This window comes from Anopheles arabiensis, chromosome 3 (assembly GCF_016920715.1).
Source record: "Anopheles arabiensis isolate DONGOLA chromosome 3, AaraD3, whole genome shotgun sequence".
NCBI classification, from domain to species: Eukaryota; Metazoa; Arthropoda; class Insecta; order Diptera; family Culicidae; genus Anopheles; species Anopheles arabiensis.
The window spans coordinates 33,933,941-33,959,388 of NC_053518.1; the positions used below are offsets into that span (position 1 = coordinate 33,933,941).

Here is a 25,448-nt window from a genome sequence, read left to right on the forward strand (position 1 = left end):
TTGTGCAGGAGGAGAAATTTTACTACTAAAAGAAGTCGTTGAATGGTGAATACAGAGCTGAATGTTGCGAAAAGTCTCGTTAGCATCTGAAGGAGAGTATTTTATGGTAGCAGTGAATCATTTCCTGAGAAAGCTAATTAATTACCCGTTGGAGCTCGTACAACTGTCAACTTTAAGATATGTGATTATTTTTTAATCCACTCTTTCTAGTTGATGTTAAAAGTGTTGTGTTGTGTGTATTTATTAATTTAAATTTATTTGTTGTTGCAAATGTTGGCTTCTCAACATCGTATTGAAAGTGAAAATCGCCTAAATATATGCAACATACACGCTTGCTGTACCTTACTGCGACTTGGTACTAATTTAAAGAATTTTAAACAAGTAGGCTTTAACGTATTATGGACTTGTTCTTGTTTTATTAGAGCTTTGTTTCCAATTTGATATTGTTTTTTTAATAACTTCGTTTAACCTACTCCACTCCTCTGTGGCAAAATGATGCAAACGGCATTCGTTTGCCTACATGCAGGCGTTCGGTTTATTATTAAAAAAAAGCATAACTATCCCGCAATAATCTTCGCTCGTTCTAAACAATATTGTAATCTGTCAAAGAATAATATTTCTAAAGGGATCCATTATGTGTCTTCCCGTTGCGTATTTCAATAATTTGATAAAGTATGGCAGTTACGGCTCTATTCGCTTTGCTACGCGCCTCCAAGTAGGCAATCGTTTTTACAAATCATCAAAGGTATTGCCTTTTTGCAACATAAAACTTGCCTTCAAACGGCTTGATTGGGGCAATTCTTCTGATCCACAGTAGCAATGCAAACATCATCAGCCTGGAAAAATTGCCAACCAACCATTATAGGTGCTTTTCCGCACGATTGACTTATTGCAGCAGGAATAAAGAATTTCTTCCTGGAGGGAACACCTTCAATGCCATGCAAAACTACTCCCCTCGTGTAGTCTGTTTTCACATTTTATTTTTTTAATTTAAAAAGCAGCTAAATGAACAACAGTGATAATTACTCAAGCAGGCAGGATAAGCTCCGGCCGTGCAATGTATAATAAAGATCTCACACCACTGCTTCGTGCACCCCGAAACGTTCCGCTTCCTGTGTAGGGCAAGGATAACACGGGCAGATCAATTAACAACAACACAGATTATGTGTGTATCGTGTGCACAGAGGGGTTGTTCCGGGACCGGGAACGTCGTTCACGCACTGCGAACGCATCTCCGGGCCCGCTTTTTGCAAGGAGCGTTTTCCACTCAAACGCACATTGGGGAAGCTCACTGGACCAAAACCAAAATAACTAACCCGGCACGGGACGCGGCACTGCACTGGGGACGGGACCGAACGTTTGGGAAGAGAAACACATGCGGAAGTACCGGGCGTTGCTGTGGGATGATGGGACAAAAGGTGTGTGTATAATAAACTGCACCCAGCATCGATCGTTCAGGGTGAATGTGACGTGAGTGCGTCGGCCTTATCGTCCCTCTTGCTTAGCCCGCGAAAAAGGGGTCCGCTTTACGCTCGGTGGCCCGAAAACGGCCTGCTAATAACTATAATGAGACCGGTTGGCTGGAAATTGCAACGCGTTCGGTAAGGGGGAAAGAACAATAACAGTGCTCCCGATGCTGTGATGATGCTATCGTAAGGGAGATTTATTGTGGTAAATAATTGATATAAATAAAAAAGCGATAAAATTGATTATAAAAATCTAGAAAGTCTGAATACTCTCCTAAAAAGTGTCTAAAATTCTCACCAAAACAAGACTCCCTTTTCATCCACCTGGTGCTTTCTGCAGGGATGCATCGGTATATAAATAATCCAATCCAGCACCCGGTCGGGGCTTTATCTATTTGACCTCATTAACAGATGGATCGGCCAGTATCCCACTGGCCGATTCCAGCACAAAACGGAGACTGGCCCTTGTTAATGGTGCGGTGGCCCTACTGGCCAGTGTGGCCCGTTTGCTCTGATGAAGTCCAGAGCGTGTTGATGATGATGATGTGGCACGGGCAGGCATTCCTAACCGGGCCGGGCACCTTCATGCATTCGCCTGTACCGCAGTTACCTGTACCCCATGGACCCGGTTCGTCGCCTACTTCGCCAGGGGTTTTTTGGAATGCGCGCTATGTGCGCCTATCTGCAACCCTCAGGACCGCCCGAGTTGATGCTTTTGATTTAACTCATTAGGCGCAGGCAAAATGCATTGAACCGAACACACACACACGGCCACACCACATCACACCCAGCTCCACGGCGGTAGAGAAAATACGCTTCACGTACGCACAAAGCCTTTGCGCCGCGGCTGCGAGTACGAGTTCTTCGGAAGCATCGAGAACGGGCCCGCTTTCTCCACACAGAGCATCGCACACATACTCGCGTTCGATAATTATAACGATATAAAATTAAACACGAACGCGGTACGGAACCGAAACCGAAATTTCCGCACCGATAGGCGGTACCAGTCCTTGGGTTGCGCGATTTCGGTGCGATGTAATAACGGGGCAACCGCGGCGCGTTGAATGAAGGAAAATCGTCGGCCATTTTCCACCACCGAGTGTGGTGGGAAAATGCTCCAACTGTGTGTGTGTGTGTGCTTTAGGATATTTGTGGGGATTGTTTTCCACTGCCATTGAGGGGAGGTGGTGCAAAGGAAGGGCAACGATAAGAGGATTCTCGGGTTTACTTGCGTAAACAGTGCCAGTTTTTCATTCAGAAATGTATGTGGTGCATTGCATTGCATGGTTAGGGGGGTAAGAGCGGTTCAGGGGAGTGGTTCGGGAAAGTGTTCAATGCTCTTCAATGGAAGGCGTTGGGATGGTTTAGCGTAGGTCCAATTATTTGAGTCCGTATTCGGGAGCGGATTTGGTAACAACAGCTGATTTGAATGGCGTAGGAATTTCATCGTAACTTGCATACCTTTAGGCGTAAGCAAAAATTAAACCTTCTTTGTTTAAATAAAATTCCATTTAGCTTTGTAATTTGTAATGTTTCAGAAAAGCGTGTGTTATGAATTGCGTTGCATATTTTTGCAGCTAAAGCTTAAAATCATAATTTTGCCTAACTTTAGGCGTATTTTCAGAACAGAGACACATCAGTCTACCTGAACACTAAACCTAAATCATGGTTATGTTGGATATAGGAGTTCATTGAATTATTTGGGAACCTAAATCAATGGAAAACTTCCGCAATATAGTTATTGTTTTATATTTTACATCAATTGAGTGTAACAATAATCTTCAAAACCGTAGCCTGAAGCATTTTTGTTGTGCAATATTGCAATGACCCATAGCAACATTGTTGAATATTGAATATATTTCACCTTTATTTATCTTAACAAACTTTGCATCCACTATTAAGTTGTTGAACTTTCAGAAAGTACTTTCTTAAAACGATGGCTTGCTAGAAATTCCAAGTGATGATCACAACGTATCACAATAAGCCCTATTAAGGGCAAACACAGTAAAAGAATGTTTGCTGTGGAATGGGTTTCGTACGCTGCAAACAGTAATACACAGCAAAGAAAAGCATTCTTCATCTAGCTCACCTTGTTAGAGACAATAATACACTGTAACATACTCCTACCTACGAAGGGTCCAGCACCCCCAGAGCGTTCCTTCTAATAATGCTCCAACCGAACGGGGTAAGGAATTTAATTGCAAACAAAGCTTCCCCGTGCTGCAGGAATGTCTGGGCACCGTTGCAGCATAACACACCGAGCGGGCGAGCAGAATACTGCAGCACTACCTCTCGGGGACTGAGGGTTTGAACATCAGGATGATTCAATCAATTACGCAGCCATATGCAATATCCATATCATCTTGCTGCACAACGCTCGCCCGTGTTGCGCTTTGCCCTACATGATTTCACCCGGGCCCACCACGGTACCACGTGAGCCGTCCACAATGCTCATCTAAATTAAATGCACTCCCAACTGGTTGTGTGTATTGTGTCATTGTAATCCGCTTTGAAGTGCCGGGCGAGACAACTAATAAAGCGAGAAAATGGCAGTAGCAGGAAGCAAAAGACACTCATACTCATACCGAAAGATATTGTACGGACAGTGTGAACAAAAAAGGAATGCCTCAAACCAAAAAGCAAAATAGCTCCAGCTGAGTAGGGTGCAAAAGTATGAAAATCAAATTGCACCCCGGAGTTGCCCGATGATAGACGCGTTTCGTCGTCGTCGTCGTTTGTTGGGAGACAATTTCCCCCTTGTTTTTGGAATGGCGATAAGAAGATGATCCCGCAAGGGTGAGCATTTTGCAGGAACGTTGCACCTGTAAAGGGCAGGGCAACACCATTCGGGGGCCAGCTGTCAAGCTCAAGGAACGACCCAGGTGTAAACCCAGGTCAAAACAGGATGCTCTACACGGACAGCAAAACGACTCACACAACGCAACGGAAAGGGGGGGGGGGGGGGCAAATAGCATGGATGTAATAAAATTGTTGAATCTATTTCACATGAAAGCGTACCCTCGTACAGGTTGATGTAGGTTGTTGGGATAGGAATAGAAAAAAACCCCAGGAGAAATATGATCACAACAGCAGCATAGTTGGTAGGTGTCTTATCGTTTGAAATGTGTCATGTTGTGGGAGTGTAATTTGCAATGGAAATGATATATTGTACAAGATTACGTTAGTTTATTGCCGTAGAACATGTTTTTTTCTCAAACATTTTAATATAATTACGAGCTAATCTAACAGCTTCTTTAAATCTTTCCCCTTTAATGTTGAGTCCATTTAAACTTATAGCCCAAAACCAGGAACTAGTTCGCTTCTTCTTATTGATACATTTTCCCGCAAAAAAAAAAACCCTAGTACAGCAGCAAATCCAGTGAAGCGGGTAACCCATGTTTCGACCTGAGCAACTCTTCACTTCGATCAGCTACTTCATTAGCTTATCGATGCTGTTACTCCTTTCGAGTGCGCGGCCATCAGTTCCGTTGGGAGGGAAAAGTTGTTCACGAAAGCACCACAACCCAATCCGTCAGTGGAATTCATCGTCCACCAAAGCAGGATGCTGGCTTCCTTCTCTGGGCCGTTAGTTCTGAAAAGACCTCAGGAGGAAAAAGAAGCAAACAGTAATACAGCAAGCAAACTACTCGCCGCTTCGCTTAGATAAACATCGGAACGGAATCAAATGAGCAACTTTCTTACACTGCGGCGAGGTTAATGGTGGTAGTTGGTGGTTGAAAAAGGGACGTGATCCAATCTATGATCGCACTTTGTGCGGGAAAAATAGGATATAAACATATAAAAACCCCTATCTCGGCGTATTAATGCATTGCGCTTGAAATCGCGTACCAAACATGAGGAACAGAGCGTTAAACAACAGGAAAAACTAACATTGAAAGAGGCGCAACAAAAAGTCCTGCCTCGAACCCAAATGATTCGATCGTTTTGGTTCTCCGCGTTCGTTTAAGATTCAGAGCCCCGATTCAGATGGCTTCAAATGCAGCAATGAAGAGAAGGAAAAAAGCTCCCTGCAAAGTCGGTAAACAAAACTGCGCGAAACTGACTCCCGATCACACGCGGTGCTGAGGGGATTTAGTGGACGAAGCACAAACACACCCACAGCGAGAGAGTGTGCTCGCGATAAGCGCAAACAAACTACATAAACAGGAAGTAATTAGTTGATGAGTTTCGATTACTCCAAGCTTCGAAAGAGCCACGGGGTCAGGGGGGGTTTGGACTTTATCGTACGTTTTATTTTTTTGCCCCATGTCTAGAGCATGTCCGAACCTTAACACGGTCGAAACACAGTACAAGAATGAGAGCGGAAGGAGGGAAAAAAGGAAAACTAGTGCAATCCAATACACGAATGGTGGTGGTCCCGAGTCGAGTGGGCAAACGTCGTCGATAACGGGGATGCCGTCCTGCGCGAAACTTTTTGCCCACGTCCACGTCCCCCCGCTACTCGTCTTGTTCGACAATCTAATTCGTTGAGCATGACTGGAATCAAATCCGTATAATCCGGTTTGTTCGGTTTCGGAAGGTTGTGCCGGCTCATCTTGTTGCTTGATGCTATCCCAGCGAATCGTGCGAAAGATAAAAAAAACCCCGAAGAGAAAGGTGAAAACGTGGGGAACGGGCGGTTGTCGAGTAGTTTTAGCCGCACAATTACCACGAGGTAAAAGTGCTGTTTGAAAAAGTTAGCAAATGAGCAAAATATCAACCACCATTTGCTCCTTTCTCTCCCCCGTGCCAGATTCTTGCCTAATGGTGGAGTCTTCCGGGTAGTTTACCTCCCGCTTTATAGACACTGCCATACGGAAAGTCTTATCGGAGGTTTTGTCGTCACCAGTCACTGGGTGATGGTGATGATTCGGATCCTATCACCCAAACGACATAATCTAGCAGTTGAGCTAACCAATCGACGGTGGAGTCGATGTGGTGGTGTCTCCGCCCGCTGTATGCTAACTTTTCCCATAAATGTCGTACACGATGCAAGATGTAGTTTGCCATCCGTTAAAGGAGCTAGAGTGTGAGGAAGTTTGCATAGTTTTCCAATATTGTTCCCACACACTCTCTCCTCCTTTACAACTATCGATTGCCATTTGCAGTGTAACTGAGTTTGTGGGTTTTGTTAGTTTGGATGCTCAACCAGGGGCTCACAGGGGCGCTACGCGTTGTCCTGCACAGGTGTGACGACGGGGATTTTCTCGATAAAAGCAACAAAGGCAATAAAAATGCCATCCCCCTCCATCCCATCCATAGGATTTGGTTTCTGTTGCAGCTCCTTAAGGCAAGCTTAATGCATCGGTAGCTTGGTAGCAAAACATTATCAAGATGCGAGAGGAAAAAAAAAACAACACAGACCATCATCCCAAACCAACGTGCATTTGTGGGTGTTTGCAATATCTAGGGAGGAAAACGATGCACTAGAAGCATCCGTACGAGTGCATCCGTCGGAATGGAATTGTGGAAAACGAGCTCATACCTACATAAACAAACATGTTTACGAAAATGTGTACCCATCCTGGACTAGTTTTTGTGCTCAATCGGGGTACGGTTGGTTCTGAGGCAAGAAAATGCTTGTCGAGCTGCTTTTGTATGAAAAAAGAGCTAAAATTGATGGAAATTCGGATGATTTCGTTCAAAAATGGTCTTCTTCTTCTTCTTTGGCTCAACAACCGATGTCGGTCAAGGCTTGCCTGTACCACTAGTGGGCTTTGGCTTTCAGTGACTAATTGATTCCCCCCCCATAGCAGGATAGTCAGTCCTACGTATGGCGGCGCGGTCTATTTGGGGATTGAACCCATGACGGGCATGTTGTTAAGTCGTACGAGTTGACGACTGTACTACGAGACCGGCTCAAAAATGGTCTACATGGTTTAAAATGGTTCAAGTTCGACTTAAAAGGACATTATGTTAAAGAAACGGGATACCTTTAGGCGTATTTCAATGTGTATAAAGCACATTTTATGATTTGCAATGCAAATTGCATCCAGATTAACAAGCAGATGTACGCTTCAAGTAAAAGGAAATGATGCTGCGCGAAATAACAAACTTATTTGTCATATTCAAGAACGCTTTTTATTTGTTTTCTGTTTTAAAACATGCGATACAAACAATATGAATTTCTCCCACAAATTTCTCCTTCAAATGATTAAAATGTCATACATCATTCATATGGCATAACAACGATGACAAAGCACTTTCGAACCTCCTTAGCAGGCTTACTACGATTTGCCACCGCCTTCACTCCAATTCGATTTCCGGTATAGCAAACAGCCGGCCCACCGCGTTGCACAAACCGAGCACAAAATATGCATTGGGTTTGGAAATAGGAAAATTATAATACCTCAATATTGACTGGGTAATAGTGCCGTTGTTGCTGATGCATTCCACTTAGCCGCTGCACGGTGGCTTTCCTTCTTTGGTGAAGCAGCCCCGATACACGGTTGTGCTCGAGAGTTCCGCCCGAAGGGCGCAAACGGAAGCGGATATTATGATTGTTGCACACGGACAGGGCGAAGTGTCTGGCGCTGACGGGATGGGCCGTGGGGCCTTGGGGTTCCTTCAGACGGATGTAGATTGAAGACACTTGAGGCGATGGGCCATGGGTGCGCATGTTGCGCCCAGCGCTGCCAGATAGAACACTGCACCGAATCTTCCCTGTTATACGCTTACACATGCAGCATACGGCGGACGAGGGACGTGGTGGGACGTTCTTTTTCTCCCGCTTCGCTCGTTTGTTGCATCGCGTACACAAGTACAAGGAGGCAGCTCGTTATGCGCCGGCAGGTTTATCAGACCAAACCAGCATCATAATGCAACACGTCTTCAACTTACATGAGGGCTGCTGCTGATGATGCTCTTGCCGCTTGTGCTTGTTGTTCTGGGGTTGGAGCTGATTTTGCTAATTTGCAGCCCGAGGCTGACCGGCGCTGCTTGTTGACTTGTTGACTATTGGATCATGCGATTTAATCTCGTGTGCTGCATTTCACCTTAAGCAGCTTATACATACGGCAGCCAGCACGACAGCATCGCTTGCAAGCTACTTGCGCTGTGAGCAAATTTAATCATTTTCTTGGGTAGAACATTTTTCCGCCTCATTTTTATCCCACACAAAGACAAAGGAAAAGCTCGTGAGTGGCTTGTATTTTTTTGTTTACGATCCTATTTACATGTTTTGTTGCGAGCTCCTGCTAGCTGATAAGTTTGATGGATCGTGATGTGGTTATTGATTGCCGTTCGGGGCCAACGCAGGCCACATGATTAACAAGCAAAGCGGGAATGGAAAACAGTTGGTCGTAAAAATGTCAAACGAGGGTAACGGCCGCATCTTACCACCTCAAACCGGGCATACATTTCACACCCACTTCCAGGGTGTACAGTGTTTCCTTCGACATCCAGAGCTTAGGTTAAAGTGAATCGCTTTTTTGGGGGGCACAACACACAACAAAACCATTCTCCGCCCATGCTCTGAGTATCAAACGGAGCCCAATGGGGATGTGGTTCAACCGATAAGAAATCAAATTTGCCTGAACAAACAGCCACATAAAGCTCGTGCGAACAGGCCGGAACCGGATTTAAGACTCACACACATCACGTTGGTGTGTGTGTGAGAGATTTCTTTCGTTCGACCTCGATACAAGATTTCCCGTTTAATGGTGACGAAAACCCATTTCTCGGACGGATCATCAAAGGGAACGACGGCGTGTTGTTCGCCAGTTCCGGTGTGACGACTGCCGTGTTCCGGGTTTCGGAAAACCTTCAAACGAGCCGCAAAGAAGAAGCGGAAGAAAACCAATTCCCTTTTTATGACGTTTGATTGAGTTCTCGATTAAAGTTTATAGTCCAACGTGTGGGAGCGAGCGGGGTCGGTTCAGGTCAGTTCGTTACAGCCAGGGCGGGTGTCTCGGCTTTTCTCCGTTTTACGCACTGCGTATCCCAACCATCGTGCTGCAGGACGAAAGTGCATTAATCTTTTTCCTTCAGATTCGGTTGAGCAGCATTGATGGTAGTGGAGCAAGCAAAAAGGAAAAAAAAAACAACGCACGACGAGATCAAAACCGGAAAACGATGTTTGAACAACGTGATCAGGAAAGAGCGGAAGCGACAACGCAAACACAAGTGCCCAATGCCGAGTGTTTCTCTCCGTACGTGCGCGTGTGCGTGCCACTGTTTCTTGTGATGAACTTCGGAACAAACGGCGGCAGAAGGAAAAACGGCTTCCCACTGTGGCAGCCGCCAGCCAAGGGTAACGGAGTGTAATGCGACCAATATCGTGATAGGCACGGTCGCTCGTACACGCAACGCCTTGGCTTGCACGAGTGTCGGCTTTGGTCGGTGGCGGCGGTGGTGATCATTACCGTTTGATTGATTGATTCGAATCGAAGGCCTCTTCGAGTCTCTGGTTGCGCCTTTTGCAACAAGATGGACCAAAAGCAAAACAAAAAAAACCAGGAACGGACGAACCGAACGAAAATCCAGGCCATTTTCCGGCGGCTTATTTTCCGCTTCGTGCAAGATGCGGATGCGTGTGTCTGCAGCCACCGTGTGGACCAGACCCGTCCCAGGGATAGCGCATCATCTGGATCGATTAAACCGTGGACATCACCGTGTGGGGTGGGTGGGGCAAAACAAAGGCAAGCGATCCCCCCAAAAGGCAACCACCGATGCTGCAGAGCAAATGTGGAACGTAACGCGCGCGCACCGGTGACGGAGAAAAATCGGATCCAAATTGAGATTAATGGGCCTGCCATCCACGGATGAATGTACCGAATGTACGTGTGTGCGTGTGTGTGTGTCTATGGGCTTGTGTTGTGTTTTGCTTTGATGATTTATTTACCGATTGATTGAAACATCATGCGTCTCCATCGGCGGGACGGTTTGAAACAACGAAATGGTCTCCCGTACACCCGTCAAACGCCGTGAAAGCGGAAGTGGCAAAGGGGCCAATCAGTGCAGATGGAACGGGGAGGGAGGGGGAGAGTTTGGTAAGCGTTTAGCCGGGCTGGTGTTGCTAGTTTTTGGGGTGAGCGCATTTGCTAGTGTAAAAGGACCGTAATTGGCTGGGCCGGGTGAAACATTCCTGCAGGGCTTCCGATCCCGATTGTGTGTGGTGTTAAGGCCAAGAGCGCTTGGAACTGTTTGCAAGGCTTTATGAAGCTAATCTTGTTACGAAAATTCCGTAATGTTAGGCGTTTTGGGAGCAAGGTTCAACGCGTTCGGCATGCGCCTAAAGTTATGCAATCATTTGCTTCGATTTTTACATCTCTCTGCCTAACGCACACGGTCTATGGTACATAAATCGACCATACATTATTGGATCGCAAGCAGGATAAGATCGTTTGATTACTGATGGCACACATAATGCTGCTCATCTTCAACACCCCGCATCCGAGGGACGGTTCAACTTTCAACACTTTGCCCGTGTGACACTTTACGGGTTTGAAATGGAAATCCAGTCCCCGACACACGGCTGGAGAGTGCAACAAGCAACGGGCTCACAAATGCTAGTGCTAAAACCTCTACTACTGCAACTGAAAGCAACAAACCGTCCGGAACGGCCACGGCACCGTACGAAACGGCCGAACGAATCTGGCCAGTGTCATGATTATTACATTATAAATTAATTCTACGGCTCGTTTCGGCCGTAGCTTTGCGTACGCAGGTTTGCTTTGGCGCACCAGCACCGACGCTTGTGTCTTGGTTGGGTTCGCACGCCCGCCGATGGTCGATGAAGTTAATTGCATCTGGCATTTGCAAACCGGTCTAATGATGATGCTCCAACGCCCCCGACCAGGGTGCCGGAATAGTGCCGGAACAGTGCTTGTGCCGTGCCAAAGAACCAAAGCGTCGTTTGCGGCGATGCTGTCCACTTTATCGGGAAGTGCTGTGCTCGGTAGTTGTACCGAGGGATGCCACTGCTAGTGGGAATGACACTCTCGATCTGTGGCTGGCGATCGAAATGCACCGAACTGCGCCGGCTTTTTCGACTGGCCCAATGGTTTAGTTGGCCATGGGCAGGCAGAGTTGATTAGCATGCACCATAAATTTATACATCCCGAGTGCCGTGCAGCGACGGCGAGCAAGCAGGCAAGCATGTGAGCCAAAGTGGGAATATTTTGATAAGGCCGCGCAGAAGCTCCTTTTACGGTGGGATTATGAACAGGGGCTGCTCATGACAACTTGCGTGTGAGTGTTGGGATGGCAATGAGGAGTATTAAATCGCAATTAAGAGCTTTTTCGACAAAGGGAGCGTGTCAATTAGATGGTTGGATTTTTTTTTTGAATTTTATAGAAACATTCACTTTACAAATAATGCGCTCCAACAGCTTAATAGACAGCATTCGGAGTGTTTTGTGCATAACTTGAGGCGTTCCTTGCATTACGATTGCATACGTGCAGGCGTTTGCTATAGTTTATTTTTAAGTAAGAAATTTGTGTTGATTTTTTCAAAATTCTATGTGATTTGATGGAATGGTCTAGTCAGCTCTACTTGTCGTTGTAAATCTTAAATAATTCGTACAAAAATGCTGCAAAAATAGCATTCCGGAACAATATACCTAGACCTAATCGCTTGGATAAATACCATGCCGGATGCCGGTGTAATTGTTTCCCCGTGTAGCGTTGTAGTTGAACCGTCGAACGAAGCTTACTCACTCTTGAAAAGCGCATCACAATATCGCAACGCGACGAAATGCTACAACCACCAAACCACATCCGTAACGTGTGCTCGAGTGCAAGAGGATAAAGCTGCACCGCCGGTGCATAAATTCCGCGTGTAAGGTAATTACTTAAAACGTAATCCGCTCGATCCACCCGAGACCCGTAGCGCGACAGTAGCAACCGTGTAATCCCCATCCAGAGCAAATAATACACATACACACTTACTAAACTACGCGAAAGGATGCTGTTTTTTGGTTATTTCGTTTCAAATTCCACTCACAATCTCACACCAATGCGATACTGGGGGTTTCCAGGGCCCAATCCATCTGCATTCGGCCATAAGCATTTTAGCCATGTCATAAAGCAACGATGTAAAATTTAAAAAGGCATAATTTCCCATGTTGCGTCTTCCGCTCCTTCAGGCCCATTTCATGGTATTTCACCATCGCTTCTATAGGAATGAAAGTAAATTCGAACTGGAGAAGGGAACAAACACACACAAAAAAGTCCTCACGGCAAAATTCCACAGCAATTCAGCTTAAATCCTTTCCTGCGTGCGTGTACTTTATCCGGGAATTCTCGTTTTCTGCTTCCTTTTTTTTTGTTGGTATCACATTTGCCCATCATCCGATGATGAGCATTTTATGTGCTATTTTTTATCCTCGCACTTGACTATTTATCGCGAGTTTTTTTTTCCCCTTTTTTGGGTATCGTACGAGTGAGAATTCCACCGACCATATTGTCCTCCTCCTCGGGCGCGCACTCATTCGTCAATACGCGTCCCGGGCGACGAAATATTTTCATACGCTGGCAAATATTATCCTATCCCTTGTAGCACCGGACAGTCCAGACTGGAAGGGTTGGTAGACGCCGGCCATCAACACCCCGAAACGGCTGGGATGGAATTATCGTCCAGCTGTAGGGGGGGTTTTTATACTGTCCTGGCTGTGGTTTTGTTGGATTCTTGCCATCCCGGGAAGCGTACTTGCCTCAAGCGATGAAACCACTTTTCCATACTGGAATGTACACAAAGCTGGCGGTGGGGAGATCAGAACGAAAATCTTCACCCGACGCATATGTGTGCTTCCCGTACCACACCGCTCTACTACGAGGTACGAGTTGAAATGCTTTTTTGAGTGCTTCGAGCGATGGGCCGCCCTTGGGTAGGTAAAATCGCACCCAGAACCACGCACGGACACACACACACACACACATGCTCTTTGTAGTGTTGTGCAAAGCGGATTAATGTTTTAAAATTTTACCCCCATTTTTCCTTTTACCCACACCTGCCCTGCGCTGCTAAAAAAAGCAGATTATTATCATACACTGTTACGGCTGATGGTCTCACACACACACTCACACACACTCGGGAACGTAATCTGTCTGTACGTGTGTCCTTTTTCCCCCCGTCCGCTGTTTATTCCTTGCTCAGCTTCGAGCAATCGACTGAGGCTGGTGATTTGTTTTGAGTACACCCATTGCTGGCGGCCCCGTTGAGATCCTTAAGGCAGTTCGCATCAAAACGATTATTATGGGGGGGGGGAAAAGCAAGCCATTAAAAGTCAAAAGCAGATGATCTCGAGAGAAAAAAGGGAAGGAAGCGAGCTGAAAATGCATTAAACACACTTCCCGCCCAGAGTGAGAGAGAGAGAGGGGAAAGAGGCCATTGCATGTTCAACACAAACGACTGACATGGCTTTAATTGGAGGGAAAATCTAAAAAAAAAAAGGAAATCCCAACCAAAAACATAACCAACCAGAAGCGGGGTGTCTAATTATGGTCATTTGCAAGCACATTTGGCTTGCCTCTGCCTTTCTCATACCCTGCGTCCGCTCGTTCTTCTCTTTGACCACCGCAAAATAATTAGCACTAATCTGTGAATTTTTAATAAGCACATCAACCTCCCCCCGAAAAAACCCCTGGCGAAAGCTGGCCGGATGCGGTGGCGTGCGGAAGAATGGATGAAAGTTTTTATCACTGTTTTGTTACTATTTCTGGAGTTTGTTGATTTTTCGCTTTTTTTATTTAGCTTCCATTTTAGTTTGGTGCTAGTTGCGGCTGTTCACCGTGTAATGAAGGATTTTGGGCTGCGAAAACAGCGATAACTATTAAGCGAGGTTAGTGGTGGTACGAGTTAAAACAATTTTATGATGAAATTATTCCACAATGCTGTTCGATGTTTCATACAAGCTATGGCACCGGAAAAATGGTTCATTTACTCGCTTGCCTCTTTGTGTCTTGCTCTTAAATGGGAAGAAATGAGGTTCTTCCTTACCACTCACACGCGCGCGTGCGAATCACTTACCCGCGGAGAAGGATTCACTTACTACCCGTACGTTTCCGTCCGCACTTGGTGTGCCGTTTTGCTTCCAGCACTTTTTCACTCGCCACGAGATCATGAAGGCGTAGTGTGTGTGTGTGTGTGTGTGTGTGTGTGTGTGTGAAGGAGAAGAGACGGACCAACAGGGGATGGCCGAGCATAAGTGCAAGATGCACAATTGCACGCTCTCCCGCCCAATGCCGCCAAAAGCCGCGCGCCACAAGTGAAACTTTTGGCCCACGGTGTAAAGTAAAGTTTATTGCACAATCTTGTGTTTCCCACTTAGCCCTGGAAAGTGGGAGCTGTTTTTAGTGGGTGGCATATGGGGGGGAGAGAAGTGTGATGGCAAACCGCCACCTCGGCTGCCATCTCACATCGTCCTTGTGCTGAAATTGGAAGGTATGTGTAATTGAGCTCGGAGTGCAGCTGTAACAAGGAAAAAGCGAGACCAATGTGTGTGTGTGTCTTGCTGTGGGGGTACTACTGCGAAGGAGCGGAATCAAATTAATGCATTATTGCAGTTTGTTGGCACCTTGTTCGTTTGGTGCCGGAAGCGCAACCCAGAGAGAGCGAAGGGAGGGAAACGCTTCCGGGGGGCAGCTACAGCATGAAAATGTGTGAAGATGATGAGAGTTTTGTTGTTCCGGAAAACGGTGCTTAAGGGGTCAAGTTGTAAAGTGAACTTCTGCCTTCCCGCATCATCTCCCACTCGCAAGATGCATCCCTAAGAATCACTCTCGTTGCGCTGAGTGAATTGGGCAAACTGTGCGAACTTGCAATGTATTATTTCGGGGAAACTTATCTGCTCGCCCGGTCAACGACAGTTGTTTTGGGATGGTGAAAATTTGTGGCTCTAGGATGGATTGGGTTTTGTAGATGGGAAAGGGTTCAATAAAGTGCATTATTGGGTTTTGGGCGAGCAGGTGCATTTCGTGTTGCATCGAAACGTTTCTAGTCCTGTCACTCATCAGAGGGAAATGGAAGAATCATTTGAATCTGTTGGATTGTTCGACTGTGAATGCTATAGACAAGGAATTTAATCAGTTCTGCAATTGACACGCATCGGAAAGAAAGGCGTTATTGTGTTCCTTGGATCGTTATAAAGGCCGGGGGACATTGTCCATACTTGCTAGTGTAATTTCGATTTTCACTACGGCATCTGGCGGCGGCTGACCGAAACATTTTGCTTAACAGCTTGAAGCCGCTTCAGAAAATATGTGATTTTTCCATGTTTTTTTTTACTCAAAATGGGTTGCAAAAGCTTTGTAAATGATAGGTGAATATGTTGTGCAAGTATTTCAGCCATTTTCGCATAAAAAAACGGTTAAAAAAAAACTACTTAAATTTTAGATCCGGCAAAACCATTCCCTCGATGAGTAAAAAAAGCTTCCTTCAGCCGCCGCCAGATGCGGTAGTGATAATCGAAATTACACTAGCAAGTACGGACAATGTCTCCCGTACTTAAGAATTGTTGGTTGTACAAATCTTGTTCTTTATGTTGTGTTCTTTTTTCATCTTTTCAGGTGTTTACATACAAGACATACGATTTTTAAACTATAACCCCGTGTTTAACTTCCAATGTACAGTTTTAGCATACTTTTAGGCGCTCAAGGCTCCGAACAGAACCAACAGTTGATGAGAAGAGGCATTACTGCTTCAGCTCAATTTCTTTTTTTCTTTGCAAAATAAAGAGAAACTGTTGACACTGTTGAAGGAAATTATCCAGCCATACCTTACCTTAAATCTGTCACAGTGCATTAGGATACTCCTCAGCCTTTTGTTGCAATATTACTACTGTGCACTTATAGACACTATACACGCTATTGTCACCTGCTTTAAGTACGCCCGCATCCTTCCAAGTCGTTCTTATTTCTTCTGTACTAAATCGAATGACATTTGCAGGCAGTGGGCAGACCGCACTTGGCACCTTTAGAGTGTTGCAATTTCCGTTTTTGCACGAAGAAGCAATATCCCCCGCCGTCTCTTCCTTATTCCCCCCCCCCATCCACATTAGAAGCCCTGCAGTGCGAGCTGCTGGCAAATTGAATTTTGCGTTTCGGACGCAACTCAACTCACAGAAGCTGACGCACTGCAACAAACAACAGCAGCAAAAAAAAGACACAGTCAGATAGAACAGTGCCAAGCGTTGCGATTCTTCACAAGCAGGGTAGGGACAGGGAAGGACGTGCAAAGAGCGAACGCGTAACAGACTGACAGATCCTTAGAATACGTACAGAGTAGGCGATCGAATGACGAAGAAATTGCAGACCACCAAGTGTTCGAGATATAAAGGAACGCAAGGAAGGCCTCCGCAGCACGCGGCAGTGCGATGCAACAACCGAATCCATCCATCACTTGCTGCAGGGCACAGTAGAGAGAACATCACTGCTGCAGCACCGTTCAAAGACACTACACTCACACTACACTACAGCCCGAAGACAGTTGCAGTTGCACAACGAATATTCAATTACGAAATCACGGATAGAAAGATAGGTTATTTCATGCTTATTTACGGTAGAAATTTAATTTCCCCTCCGCTTTGAAGGGAAGGGCTTGGTTGGGGGAGCCATCCAGAAGGGTTGCACATGGTGGCTCCAGCTCTACAGCCATCTTACAGAAGTGGTTTAGCTGCTGGGGTGCGCAGTGGCGCAGGAAGAGGAAGCATAAAACAGTTGCTGCAGAACGCAATTTCCGCAAACGGAAGTCCAATAAAATGGGACGTTCGCTTGCACCTTTCCGTCGAGGGCGTCCAAGGGTGTGAGTAATGGAATGCAACTGTGTGCAGTACTGTTTTTTTCTCTTTTTTTTTCTTTTTGTATTTCTAACTGCATCAAACTCAACCCTTTGCTCGTCCTCAAAAGCGCCATGGCAGACAAATCGTCGAACGCTTCCGGGGTCCGAGTTTGCTGACAGGTTCACCGCGCGCCCGTCCGGCTCTCCGCTTGGTTGCGTGTGGCGGGCGATGTCCGGAAAATGCGGCACACTACCGCAACTCTCTTTCGCCGCCGACGCCACAAGCCTTCCTAGTTTGATTGATGTTCCTCGGTAGCGCGGGACCGGTTTGGAAATGTGTAGAAAAACGGTTGTCAAAATCAATTTCGTCTTTGTTTTGCTTACTGCTTCATTATAACAAGCTGTCAGCTTCAAAGCCATGTGTGCCTGTGCGTTTGTGTGTATGTGTTATAGTGGTGGGAGGTGGGCTAGTAAAGGCAGAGTTGTCAAACGGCCTGCATGATATCAAGTTTTCGTATGGCACTGGATGGTCTATCTCTTGGATTCCTTTTGGGTCGTCCACATACACGTAGAAGGCATTTTAGTTATAAGCTGATCGTTAGTTCTGGTTGATCAATGGTGAATTAATCCAGAATGAAGTTAGCGTGAAGACTTATAAACTCTCCACGAGTGTTGAAGCATTTAACTCTCTTTGACTGAGAGACTACCCGTAGTGAAGAGTTAAGGCCTGGGTACATTGTCCGTAAAACTGTATGACGCTATGAGGAATCTTTTGGAATCCCGGACAAACTGATAAGGTTAGTTAGAATGACTATGTCCAACGTCACTTGCCATGTGAGGGTGGATGGAAAACTCTCAGGACCTTTTGCTACCACCAAGGGTCTGCGGGGGGACGGGCTTGCCTGTCTCCTATTCAACCTGGCGCTAGAGAGGGCCATCCGCGACTCGAGGGTAGAGACTACGAGAACCATCTTCTATAAGTCAACCCAGATCCTGGCATACGCTGATGATATAGACATCATTGGTCTGCGGCTCTGCAATGTAGCAGAAGCCTACCAAGGGATCGAGCAGGCGGCAGAGAGCCTCGGATTGCAGATAAACAAGGGAAATACCAAACTGATGGTGGCAACATCAGCGGGCCTACCAATAAATAATCAGAATCTACGTAGGCGTGATGTACAGATAGATGAACGCACTTTTGAAGTCGTCCCACAATTCACCTATCTTGGGTCAAAGGTCAGCAACGACAATAGCATGGAAGCTGAGTTGCGCGCAAGGATGCTGGCTGCCAACCCGTCATTCTACAGCCTGGAAAATCAGTTCACCTCAAAGATACTGTCGCGACGGACGAAGCTGGTACTATATAGTACCTTTATAGTACCAGTACTCACATACGCCTCTGAGACATGGACACTGTCCAAATCTGACGAATTCTCTTAGCCGCGTTCGAGAGGAAGATGCTCAGAAGGATACTTGGCCCCGTATGTGTGGAAGGAAAATGAAGGAGCCACTATAATGACGAGCTATACGAGATGTACGGCGACCTCACTGTCGTGCAGCGTATCAAGCTTGCCAGGCTCCGGTGGGCTGGCCATGTTGTACGCATGGAAATGGACGACCCAGCCGGTAAAGTCTTTTTAGGCCGTCCACAAGGACAGAGGAGGCGTGGTAGGCCCAAATTGAGGTGGCAAGATGGCATGGAGGCGTCCGCCAATAAGGTCGAGATAACGGACTGGCAGACGAAGGCGCGAGACCGTGAGCGGTTTCGGACAATCCTGAGGCAGGCCAAGACCGCAAAGCGGTTGTAGCGCTGGATAAGTAAGTAAGTAACATTGTCCTTACTTCCTAATGTAATTTTGATTTTCACTAGCGCATCTGGCGGAGGCTGGTGGAAGTCTTTTTTTTGGTCATCGAGGGAATGGTCGTGCTGGATCTCAAATTTAAGTAGTTTTTTACCTTTTTTTGATGCGAAAATGGCTGAAATAATTCCACAACCTATTTATCTATCGATTATAAAGCTTTTACAGTCCAGTTTAAGAAAAAAAACACGGAAATATCATGTATTTTCTGAAGCGGCTCCAAATTGTTTGGCCAGCTACCGCCAGATGTGCGTTAGTGAAAATCGAAATTACACTAGCGAGTACGGACAATGTACTCCAATGTTCCCTTCTATGTTGGTGATTTTTTATACTGAGTCTACAAACCTCATTTGCTTCTCTTTGTGCTTCACTTTGAGCTACTACTCGATGTGAAGTGAGTTAAACAACTCATCGAGAGGGTTACTCTTTGGAGAGTTCACGAGGCTTTTGAAACAGTTCGCGAGAGTTACCCTTCGAAAGTGTTCATTTCACGAATTATTTTATTCACTGTAAGATAACAACTAGACTGCTTGGAGGGTTAAGTCAATCTACGATTCAACATTCATAAAAGAGTGATTTAACTCACGTATGAATTGATTCAAGATGCGTGAGCTGCGAGTCTCAGCAAAGAGTTAAATCCCAACAAAGTTAAATAAATTATTTGTGATGGTTTAATACTCCCAGACTCATTGAGATTAAGGTTTTAGATCACTAGTACTCTAGTTAAAGGTTCTAAATTAAATTAAGTGAAAGGAAAATACTCCATTCCTTCAAATTCCATCTCTACTAAATAGAGCATGAGTTTGACTCTTCTGTCCATCGTTCAAAAAGTTAAGTCTACCTTCCTCTATAAAAAATAAACAAAAACCCAAGCTCTACGTTTGATAAAGGTCTCAAGCAATGTGCCGCCCTCTCCCTGTCAGAAGCAGCAAGCGCAAATGCACACTGTTTACCCGTTGACAGATTGAGATTGGATTCAATAGTGCATCCTTTTTTAATTGATTTTAATGGATACCAACTCTACCCAGCCACAACCACGCACGCGGTAGCTGCTACCGGGGGTTGACCTTTTCGCAGTCGTGGGCCCATTTTTTGCTACCTTTCGAACCACCCCTCCTCCTGTGTTTGTAACCCTCCCGGTCCCGGAGAAACGGTGTAATTAATGAATCCTCGCCTCGAGAGGAACGCGCTTCACACAACGGTGCAACATCGGCGACGCGAACCTTCGGCACGCGGCGGGAAAGGCCATGCCCGCGCGACTCAAGACAAATAAACAGTCAATGATTGATGACATTTCTCGTCGATTTCTGTCCACCGTGCCGGCGTCCTCTCGGTGCACGAGTGAACAAATAAAACAGCAGCAAGCATCACGGCCCACGGCTGGCGAACCATCAGCTATGGAGATGGAAATTGGATTCCAGTTGGAGGATGAAGAGCCGGGCCGCGCCCGATCGTACCTTTCCACCTTGATGAGATTCGCACGGGCTTTTTCTGTGCGTTGGAGGTTCCAATTTTTTTTCCTCGATACTTTCGCTGTAGAGTAGCAACGTTGTGGCCCAAAAGTAGATGGGGAAATAGGGGGACGATGGGTGGAATTTTGCGTGCACGCGCCTGCATCCGACAGGGCACTGCATTAACCTCAGGTGTTGTCGGTGGCAGTTGTCGGTCGCAATCCGGGCTTGATTGAATACGTGTGCCTCATGCCACCGACCAGCGACTCCTCATTCCCGGCACTGCTTATTGTTTTTTTTCGCTCCCCTCTCACCTGTCGCTGTCGATTGGAAAATGGATTGCTATGGGCAGAGGAGAGAGAAGGGAGAGAAAAAATTTGCATTCCTTTTCCATTTTCATTGCCGTTGTCAACAAACAACAAATTGTCAATGCATCATCATTTGTTCGCATAAAAATGCATTATGATTTATTTTACCTTTGCCCACCCCCCGGATGGGTTCTGGGCGTGGGTTTGGGTGAACTTTTGTGTGAAAAATTGAAACCTCGCTCCAATGCATATATCACACAAAACAAAAAAATGCAAACCATCCATCCAGCCATCATGTTGATTGTTGACGCAGAAATCAGTGGATTTTTTTGGAAGGTTTTTCCTTTTTTTTGGCTGCTGCTTCTTGTTTTACACTGTCGTCCTGCGTGTAACATGGGGAAACCAACCGTGCATTCCGATTCTCCGGTAACACATTGTACTACGGTCGAAAATATAAACTGAAAAAATGAATCATCATTCACTATTGCTCGATGTTATTTGTATATGCTAAATTGAAAATTGCACAACAGCTCATCCATTTTCCATAGAACTGTTCTCTATTATTTACCTTTTCCTCGGAACTTTGGTTTGTGCAATCTTCCCATCATCCACCGTCGATTGAGACTTTTTTGAAGAACAATTGACGCTTCAGAAACATTCACGTTACGCACCTCTAGTGCTTCTTCAGGGGAATTTTCCCAGCATTTCCAGCACGCGCTGATAGAATTTTATCATTTCTATTCAGTTCTTCTAGAAAGATTCTTCGCCTGGGCAGACTTCCCAGGCCCATTTCGTTTGACCTTCCCGTGATTTATACACGCTCGATTGGATGAAATAATTCCTGCTCTTTATCTGGCTAGCGCACTGAAAACAACTTGAATTCCTTGTGTCAAGAGAAAGGGAAGGACAGAGAGACAGGAGTGAGAGGGAAACTAGGTTACCGTGAAAAACGCCGACATTTTAGTGAGCTGAGAAGCCTCATCCCGGACCCGGTGGAATCTAATCGGCCTAGCCCTCCCCCTTTCCCCTTTGTGTGATTTTCCCCAGTTTCCAGTTGGCTTCCAAACCATTTTGTGATTGCATCACCGCCGGGATACTGGGTGGATGCGATTTGGATTACAATTTGCCAGCAGCAGCGGGGCGAGCCTTTGCGTTTCGTTTCCACTGCCAGCTTGCCGAAGGCACCAGCGTATTGTTTGGGGTCACGTGTAGCCGTGTCACCGCGATCCTGTGTCGCTCCCGTGGGCAGTGGGCAAATGCGCGCGAGCGGTAGATATTTCATTATTAAAGTCATAAATTATTTTAGGAATTTAATTAAACATATCGTATAGCTCTAATTGTGTGTGCCGATGGTACGATGTGAGCACATCGGTTGACACGGTTTGGCGAGCAAATTGCTTCCGTTTTGGTTTTTTTCCTTTTGCTTCTTTCTTTTTTTTGTACACGGGTACATACGAAGTGTAATTGTTCACTAGCAGTCCGACCAGTGAACCCAATGATTCAGTGATGTGGTTTTGCTGGCTTATGGAGGGGCTTATGGGGATAAAAGTGGACGAGATGGGTAAATGGGCGTTTTCATGTCATTAAATCGGGAATGTTTGTTTGTTGTTGTTGCTGTTGGCTTGCCTTTTTATAGATAAAACTCCCTTTTTGCTGTATTGAGTTTGTGAATTGAACTGACGTTTGCTAATCTCATTATCAAATCGTTATCGATACGCTACTTCCGGGGGTGGGGGTTGGCAGTTTACAGCAGCAATTAATTACTATTCATGTCACTTTAATTTGTCTTTTATTGGTTTTCGTTTCGGCAACCATGGACTACGTGACGGGCTGTGATTTAGGGTACGTTTTTCTCAATCATTTGTTAATTTATCTGCTTTTTTGTGACGATTTTAAGTGAGCTAGATAATTTCGTCTGTTAACAGGGCCACGCAGCAGAATTGTAGCGGTGTATTTTTTACCTTTAAACTAAGCCATTTTATTATCCAGCCACTTGACGATATTCATAGATTGGTACAGGTTCCAATGTAATTCATAGTTAAGTTCCTGATCCTCTTTGTGACGGTTTGAGCTACATTCAACGTTGGGACCACGGACCCTCCATAGTTGTTCCAGATCTGGAACTAATTCTGATCCTATATCGGTCCTGGAAGTCATTGTGAACCCATACCGGTCTCGGAACCGGTTACTATCCCATACCGGTCCTGAAAATGATCCCGAATCCAAACCAGCGCTGGAACGGATTCTGAATTCATGCCGGTCCTGGAAACGATATCCAACCCATACCGACCCTGGAACTGTTGCCGAACTGTTATCGATCCTGGAACTGATCATGATGCTATACTAAACCCATTCAGGTCCTGGAACTGATACTGAACCTATACCAGTCCCATGTACCCATAACGTCATAGAAATTGATAAAGTTTCCATGCCATCTCTTGGATTGATACAGTTCGAATACCCTTAAACCAACATCGAACTCATACCAATCCTGGTATTGATCCTGAACACAAACCAGCCCCGGAACTAATTCTGAACTCATACCCATATCTTTTCTGGAAATGATACTAAACCTATTCCGGCTACTGGATCGAATAATGCACTCAAATCGAACTGGAATTGTTTCTGGACATATTCCAATGAGAAATAATTTTTTTGCAATGAAGCGTAAATATATCTTATTAACGTTCTTTAATTAGCTTCAAGCTGTAATGTGATGTAAGTTCTCAGTCTTCTTACTTTTACTGAAGAAATAATTCTCTTCCAGTCATGCAATCGTAAACTTACTTGTTTTTTCTCAAATACTTTATTTTTTTTTCAACAGAACCTGCCCATTGTTGCCGAAAATTAGATTCATGAAATGTCATTACCATAACTTTAGTGTTGTTGTTTTCCCAAACCCAAAGAACGGTGCGTAAAATGGAACACCAACAATCACGGCTTTAAACGGGCGAGTCGCTTAAATCCCATCGGACACACTGGCCCAGATTAACGGTAGCTACTTCCTGCTAGTCGGTTCACTGTACAGTAATATTCCAACACAGCAGACAAGCCAGACAGAAGGAGAAAAAAAAACACACACACACACACACAGAACAGACGCACTCAGCTCGGGGTAGCAAATGTAATCAAAGTTGCAAAGAAAATTAGTTAAATTAGTGCCAGCACTCGTGTCCGCGTACTGTTGGCGCCGGCTGGTGGTGGTGGACCATCACCCAAACCCCAATCCAGTACAGGAAAGCACAGGAGATCACAAAGATTCCTTTTGGAAGAGACAGAGCGCATGGACAACGGGATTTTGGATGTCACTTCTCCGTTGTCGTCGTCGCGCGTCCTGTGTACGGTGTAAAGTTTTCGTCCCCCGCTGTAAAACACGCTGGATGTAACAACCTCAACCTCTTTACATCAGATTTTGGAGGATTGATAACAAGATTTGCACAAGTCGTTTCGAATTCCACCGTTCCCCGTTCTTTTACGTTGCCAAGAGATGGCTGTAAGCAGGGCGATCGAGGTGACAATTGGGTTCGAGTAAAAAGGTGTGGGCCAAAAACTTTACCGCTCGTTGCGTGAAATCGAATACGAGCGTGTTTTAACTTTCGAGATAAATATTGGTAACACCCAAAACCCGGCTCCCAGCAAGTGGCAAGTTAGAAGATAATTTAACCGTTGTTACACGTCAAAATCACCTCCAGCAAATTCCTGGGCGATGCTCGAAGCGGAGCGGCAAAAGCGGTTTGCCAAATTATTCCATCCCACTCACACATCGAATTGGAATTCCGAAGCAGTTTGAGCATGCTTTTCCCCAGCTCATTCCGAGAAAAAAAGTGGCCGTGCCTCACACAAGTAAAATCTCATCCCGGGGTGAAAAGTTGATGATGTCCCTTATTCATGGGCCAGCTCTAATGAATGCTCACGTTTCTCGCCCTTCCATTCCCCCCACTCAAACTCCCTCCCGCAACACCGATACATCCTTGCGCGAAACGATTATGTGGCAGAAATGCAAAATTTGCATACTGATTTTTCGGATCTGACCACTCTCGGACGCTTTTTCGGGTACACGCTCTCGGGGTTTTGGCGTGTGTGGAATATCAATTTAGTCTCCGTGTGCGCTCCTGGTGGTGCACCCCCGGCGATTTGGTAGGATGATTTTTCATTTATCAGTTGGCAAAGAACAAAAGGAGGGCACCCGAGGTTCAAGACGTGGCGTGGTGGCTCGGCACAAGCTTTCCCGACACGTCGCCGCGTATCCGGTCGACGTGCCTGCCGAGCCGGCTGGTGTATTATTTTCTTCCTGCCAAGGCTTTCAAGGCCCTCGGGCGGTGGAAAAGCGTGACAAAATTTCCACTCACCGTTGCGCCGTAGCAATATGAAGCAATTTGAAACCGTTACGCAAAGGTAAACAGAACCTTCGCGATGCACACCAATCAAGGCGGGGTGAGTAACGGAAGATGGAAAAGTTGGAGAAAAATCCGCTAAAAAAAAGCCGTACTTGTCGATGTCGGTAGAAACATTGAGGAAATTGCTCGATTTGTTTGTTTCTTTCGATTTTTCCCCCCAACCAAGCCCACACACTCATCCGGTCGCCGGTTTTGTGGAAAGTATGATGGCTCGTCGTTGCCGTACTACAGCCCTTTCGCTTTACCGCA

At 45.8% G+C, this 25,448-nt stretch overlaps 1 long non-coding RNA gene across 1 annotated transcript in view; it reads left to right on the top strand.

Annotated features, from left to right (window-relative positions):
* LOC120902694 overlaps nucleotides 1-25,448 on the top strand; it is an 81,183-nt gene that overhangs the window by 37,974 nt on the left and 17,761 nt on the right. The gene's annotated exons all lie outside the window — the stretch shown is intronic.